The sequence below is a fragment of the Mastomys coucha genome, chromosome X (assembly GCF_008632895.1).
Source record: "Mastomys coucha isolate ucsf_1 chromosome X, UCSF_Mcou_1, whole genome shotgun sequence".
NCBI classification, from domain to species: Eukaryota; Metazoa; Chordata; class Mammalia; order Rodentia; family Muridae; genus Mastomys; species Mastomys coucha.
Genome location: NC_045030.1, coordinates 154,427,776 through 154,434,809, shown reverse-complemented (window position 1 = coordinate 154,434,809; position 7,034 = coordinate 154,427,776). Strand labels below are relative to the sequence as shown.

Below are 7,034 nucleotides of genomic sequence, written 5' to 3'. Positions count from 1 at the left end.
AGCAGACCAAAGCTTCTTCCCAGAACAGCACAAGACAAGTGACTGGGAATGAGATTTCCTAGCCAAGGAGCAGAAGCTGCAGAAAGATAGTATGAAAGGAAGCTTTTTTTAAAAGTCCCTACTAAATTTAAAAACAAACCACAGAAGTTGAAACTTCTTTAAAGAGCAAAACAGAAGTAGCAGTGACTGAGAGGGAGGAACCAGCTCTGGGTTACACAGAGGCTGAAATGCAGCTGGTACAGCTATGAATGGCAAAACCTATCCAGTCTTCTAGGAGACCCCAGTTACAGGATAAGCCATTTCAGGTTCTCCCAAGCTTGGCACAGCAGATCAGCCTGATCCTGTCCTATGGGAATTAATGCTCTGCATTTATGATGTGTGGAAATGCACCCCTAAGTTGCCTGCTGCAGCCAGAATCAGACAGAAGGCTGAAGTGCCTCTCCCTGTAAACAAAGGGACAGGGACCTGGCCAAGTGCAGCACAGCTTCTGAGCTAAAACAGAAGATACAGAGAGACAGGCAGATCTCTGTGAATTCTAGAATAGTCTGCTCTATGCAATAAATTCAGAGCGGGACCCTCTGCTTATAAATATAGTACTTTCAAAGTACTGAACTTGCAAAGGACAGTCTAAAATTCAAAATGACACTTTTTTTCTTTAAGGTACTATGTTTAATAATAATTAGGAATGACCTTAGTTCACATCAATCTTAAATTTATATAAGGAGAAAGTATAATGTAGGTATATTGATTCACATAAGGTATGTTTATAATTTCTATTTAAAAGCTAATGCTTTTTCTGTTGCCAAAAAGCATTTTTCCCTGCAAGTCAGTGTAAGGAATCCAGAGACCTCTGGACAAGAGAATAAAGAATAATATTGTTAAGCTTATTAACTGTATATCATGATAATTATCAGCTTGGCAATACATAATAAAAATGTTTTTTCTCAGAGGAGATAAATCAAATAAACACACATTTAATAGGGATAATAAATTGTTTGAAATTTAAAAAGACAAGGAATTATTGCCAATTGAAGTCTAAATGGGATGTCATCAGAGTATCCAACTGGATACACTGACAGACAATGGTCTAATTGAAAATGGCATAGATTGGTGACTTGCTATCTACCCCCAATAATGTAGGGTGTCAACAATTATCTGAGCAACTAGTCTCTTTAAACTTGGGCTCCCATGGGAGAACTGGTTACAGCTCACCCTAGGGCATGACACACAAACCCAAGGCAAAACCACTAAGCAGATGCAATGTTACTTGAGAATATGCTTATACACTAAATGGAAGGGAATTTGAATGAAAATGAATACAGAACAGGATATTAACAGAGGAAAGGGTAAAAAATCCATATGGATAGTAATATCCAAAGAAAGGAGAAAGAAATAAAAATTGATATAAGTATTTTGTGGGGGCATAGATACTAAATAATTAAATTCATGCCTTTGATCTCAATATTTGAGAGACCAAAGCAAAAACAAATAGGTTCCTTGTGAGTTCAAGGCCTACCTAATCTACAGAGCAAATCCAAGTTAGTCTGGGCTACACAGAGAAACTCTGTCTCAATTAATAACCACCACGATAACAACAACAATAATAGTAATAATAATAGTTTTACTTGTTTTAAATTATCAAAATGAAGATGATTCTAAATTCAATGGTTATGATGATATGGTACAGCCTCTTTGAGAGATGACAAAATAAAGCAGACCTAAACAGAAAAAGGTCTACTAGATTGAATCAGTCTATACTTTTAATGACTTCAAACTGCTGAACCAAATGCATGCTATGTTGGGAGAGAGGTTCTAAGTTGTGAGGCAAGTGGAATATGCCACCAGACAGAAGAACTGGTAAGGTTGAGCAGGTTCAAAACCCAGAGGAATATCAGAATTGAGAACAGTAGACATGGAACCAGCTCCCTGCTAGGCTCTACCTGTCCTGGAACCACGACACCCCATTGAGAGGGCCATGACAATCAGTCACTAAGACCACCTGAAATCCTTCCCCATGTAAATAGAGCATCCCTAACCTCTCAGACTGAGCCAATGGGAAGCATCTACCCCTGGATCCTGCCTTACCCCAAAAATGTTTATAAGGTCCTATATCCACATGGCATAAAGTGCACAAGTTATTTCACCCAAAATTGTTTGAGGGTGGCTGTTTTATTGAGCTGTAACACTCTGGGGAAGAGCTTTCTCTCCTGAAGCGTTCATGGTTGGATCTCCAATCTGCCTAGCAGGGCAGGCATGAGACCCCACTTGCTGCTGAAGCTACTGGCTGCCTGCAGCTAGCTACTCAATGTAGTTCACCTTCGGTTTTAACTACTCCTCACCACTTTCTTAATGGCTATTGCTATGGCTTGTGGCCACATTCTGCAGCTTGCTGCCACTACTGTTGCTAGCACTGCAACGGTGCTGCAATGGTAGCAGGAGAGACCCTGGCAGACAGCTCTACATATGCTTCCCTTTGGAAAGCTGTTAACACTTTAGCTGTTCCTGCCAGAGCAAAGAATGGAATCTTTCCTTCAGGCTGGGTTAGAGATCCTCAGATTATGTTCTATCACCCTAGAGTGGCTTGCTGGTGACACTCTGGAACCCAGGTGGTGAGGCAAACACCCAGCCCAACAGGTTTATGTTAACATGAAAGACAAAAAGATTTTGGATTCCTTCCAAACTAGCAAGGATCACATTTGATAGAGGGAGAACCCCTGAAGATGTTGGCTACAAACCAAACAGTAGAAATTCAAAAGGATCAAATGCACTGGTTATGTATACTGCTAAACCCTCTATTGAAACAACTTATAAGGCAAATAAATATTGTTGACTACAGAATTCTCATGATTCATTACTATATACCATCCTTTCATATGGCATGAATGGAGACAAACTTAGGGGATGAATACAAATTATTATGGTATTGGACAGGGAGGAAAAGAAATAGAGAGCTAAGAGTCAGGAATTTCTATCTTTCCTTTCCTTTTATCTATCCTTCTTTCTTTATTAGGTAAAGGAAAGGACATTGAAAAGAAAAAGGGGATATAGAAATAATATAAGAAATTAGCAAATAGGAGTATGTTATTGAGTCTATTCTTAAACTAAAAAACATGTTATGCTCATAGTCTTACATTGATGGAAATCTATGTATTTTGATGCAAAATCGAGGTTATATTTTATTACATTGGTAGAGAATTTTGTATATTAATAGAGATTTAAGGTTTTATTGGTATAAATCTTTGTATATTGATACAAAATTTAATATTGATTTTGTTATAACATAATATATGTATATTTCAACTCTTATATAGGTATTATGCAACTCATTTAGAAATATAAGTTTTAGTCCCAATTCTTTTAATAGTTGGTATGACAAACTGTTTAAGATAATTAAGTAATGGGCTGGTGAGATGGCTCAGGAGGTAAGAGCATCAACTGTTCTTCCAAAGGTCCTGAGTTCAAATCCCAGCAATCACATGGTGGCTCACAACCACCTGTAATGAGATCTGATGCCCTCTTCTGGTGTGTCTGAAGACAGCTACAGTGTACTTAATTATCATTGGGCCGGAGGGAGCTCGAGCAGAGGTCCTAAAAACGTCAATTCCGAACAACCAGAAGAAGGCTCACAACTATCTGTATAGCTATAGTGTGTACTCATATGCATAAAATAAATAAATAAATCTTAAAAAGAAAGGCAGAACATTAAAAAAAAACTAAAGATAATTAAGTAATGCAAGTTCATAGTCAATCAATCAAATTCATGGTCATATTAGATACTAATCCAGATTACCATAGAAATATACATCCTTGTTTGAGCCAATAATAGGTAGCTGGAGACAGGCAATGTTTGTTCATATATGCTATAAATATGTAAATGGTATTCAAAACCCTCAGAGACTCACAGAATATGGCATTTAAACATAGTTTTATTAATTTAAGATCTTTTTGACATTGAAACATGTCAACTCCTAGCAGTACTACATTCAAGCTGGGAAAGGATGATGAGCATCAAAAACCTCCATATGGAGTTGCTTCAATTGTGGCAAGCTAGCCACTGGGCAAAGAAAATACCCTAAGTTCATCTGCAGACAAAATGCTGTCCAAAAAGGAGAAATGAATGGAGAGAAGTTGACTGCCAAGCTCTGGGAAGACAGGGTAAGCAAGTCCTTCATAATTTCTGCTTCATAAAATGTCTATCAGATATACTGGACCAGAAGGCTGAAGATGGATGTTCCAATGTTATAGAGACAATATTGGGGACTGTCCAGGCAGTCAGCTGTCTTCTGTCATTTCTATAATTTTTGGAAGCTGTGTCCCTGTACTTACTACATACTCAGGTAATATTTATTTCTTCTCATGTATCTGAAGGAGTTTAAAACTAGATAGTCATAGTCATATTATAAGCTTAAGTAGTTTAGGATTTAAGAATATGTTCTAGGTCAAAGAAGAGGTTTTTAGAATAATGCAAGTTAGGATAGAAATTGAGTTAAATACAAAAATGTAAATAAACCAAGATAGTATAGATAATAGAAATTTGTCTTTAATTGCCAAATACTATGAACTGGATATAGTAAAGGTATATTACACCTTACAGTTTTCATTGTTATATAATTTTATTCAATTTCTACTTTAACAAAAACAGAACCTTTTATTGGACTAAAAAGGGGATTTGTCGTCTTTGCCTGCTTGCTTTCCTCTTAGTAGCCAGTCCATTTTTTCACTGGTATTAGACCCTATTCCTTCAGAATTCTAGCATATACCGAGGAACACCTGAGACTTCAAACCTTGTGGACTAAGAGTAAGAATAAATAACTTCTAGTTTCTCTTTTGAGATCACCTTTAACCTCCAAACTCCCTCCAGCAGAAATGTCAGGAGATATGGAGGTCAATAGCTGGGGCTCCTCACATATCAGAAATTCTGCTATGAGTGGACCATTAGCAACTTTTCATTTTGCATGAGGAGAATTCGGAGAAAAATTCAAAGCCCAGTGTTCTCATTAGGGGCCAAGGATGAAGTGGCCTGGTGTTTGAGAATATACACTAATGGGGTTGATGAAGAAAGCAAAGATTACCTGTCAGTTCACCTGGTGTTACTCAGCTGTCCAGAGAGCCCAAGTTTGAGTTCTGGATCATAAATTCCCATGGAAAGAAATATCAAAGTATGAAGAGTAAGAATGTCATTAGCTTTCTGTCAAACCAAGAGTGGGGATTCAGAAAGTTCATCCCTCAAGATTTCCTCCTCTCCTCTCAGCAGTGGCTTCTTCCTGAAGACCAGGTCACCCTCTGCTGCAAGGTGAACATAATAGGAGCTGCCTTTAGCATTTCTGGACAGACCATGATACCTGTAGTCAAGGATCTTAGGCACATATTGACAGATGACCTAGGGGAGCTATGGGAGAATTCCCTCTTCACAGACTGCCCCCTGTTGGTAGCTGGCCATGAATTCAGGGCTCACAAGGCCATCCTAGCAGCTTGCTCTCCAGTTTTCAGAGCCATGTTTCAACATGAAATGAAGGAGAGCCTAAAAAACTGCATTGAGATTCATGATCTGGTTCCCCAAGTCTTCAAGGAGATGATGGGCTTCATTTACATGGGGAAGGCACCACAACTCCACAACCACTCCATGGCTACTGGTGTGCTGGGAGCTGCTCACAAGTATGACCTTGAGGACTTGAAGGTCTTGTGTGAGGAGGCCCTCTGCAGGAACCTCTCTGTGGAGAATGCTGCACACACTCTCATCCTGGCTGACCTCCACAGCATTCAGCAGCTGAAGACTCAGGCCCTGGATTTTATTACAGTTCATGCTCCTAAGGTCTGTGAGACCTCAGGGTGGAAGTCACTGCTGGAGTCACATCCCTACTTAGTGATTGAAGCATTCCACTCCCTGGCTTCTGCATAGAGTATGTTCTTGGATCCCTCACTCAGATTCCTAAAGAGATTTTAGGAGCTAGATAGATATAACCAACACCTGTCATCCAACATCATCAACCAATGACTTCTGGTTAGAGTACAGTATTGCTGGGACATTTACTGTGAATCTGGGGAAAGGGAGCATGAAGGCTCAGGATTTAAAACAGCTGTAATGTCTTAAAATGGCAGGTGTGGAAAGGGCAGCAAAGAAGTCTGTGACACTCTACCTGGCATCTACCCTGTTGATGTTCTTGTTTGGTTTTTGTCTGATGACTTCAAAACTGGGATTCAGTTTAGGTACTGCCCCTAGCTAGGCACAGTGCAACAGAGCTTCTATGGAGAAACCTATATGCATTGGATGAAACAGAACAGATGACCAGGGCCCAGAGCAAAGGAGAAATCAAACATGAATCTTTACTCATCAGAGAAGGAAATGACAATAAAGACTTTTTTTTTCTTTTTTAAGTGTGAGTTTGTAGGAACTCAGCTGCAAAAGAAATACTGCTCTCTCAGAATTCTAGTTCAGTTCCCAGCACACACAGGACAGTTTTCAACCACCTGTAACTGGTGATCAAGAGGATCTGAGTCCCTCCTCTGGTCTCCATTTCTACAAACAGCTCAGTAGACAAAACCTTGCCCTAATACAATATAATATCAATAAAACTTTTGGAATCAGTCAAAAAAAGGGGAGGGATTTGTAGAGAGAATATCTTGTGTACTGTATGGATGCATTACTTCTCAATTAAAAAGCCTATGGCCTATGGCTTAGGCAGAAATTAGAATGTAGGACATCTGGTAGGAGAAAGGATTCTGGAATAGAACCTGGTGAGAGATTTATGCATATACCAAGTAATGGTTTGTGACCTTGCTCCTTAATTTAAAACTATTGGTTGAATAAAGATACTTGACAGCCTATAGCTGGGCAAAAGAGCAGTAGGTAAAGTTTCAGTACCCAAGCTTGTGGTTGGAGGAGGACCACAAGGGGGAGAAGAGAGAAGGTGGTGAAGAGAGAAGAGCCGTGGGGTAGGTGAGTCATGAAAACATGGCCATTAGGCTGGCCAATTGGAGTTTAGAGCTACCCAGATGGAACATGGCAAGCTATAACTCGAGGTTATTGATGGGCA

At 39.4% G+C, this 7,034-nt stretch overlaps 1 pseudogene; it reads left to right on the top strand.

Annotated features, from left to right (window-relative positions):
• The first annotated feature begins 4,866 nt into the window (after positions 1-4,866).
• Positions 4,867-5,899, top strand: LOC116095261 (annotated as a pseudogene).
• Positions 5,900-7,034: the final 1,135 nt, after the last annotated feature.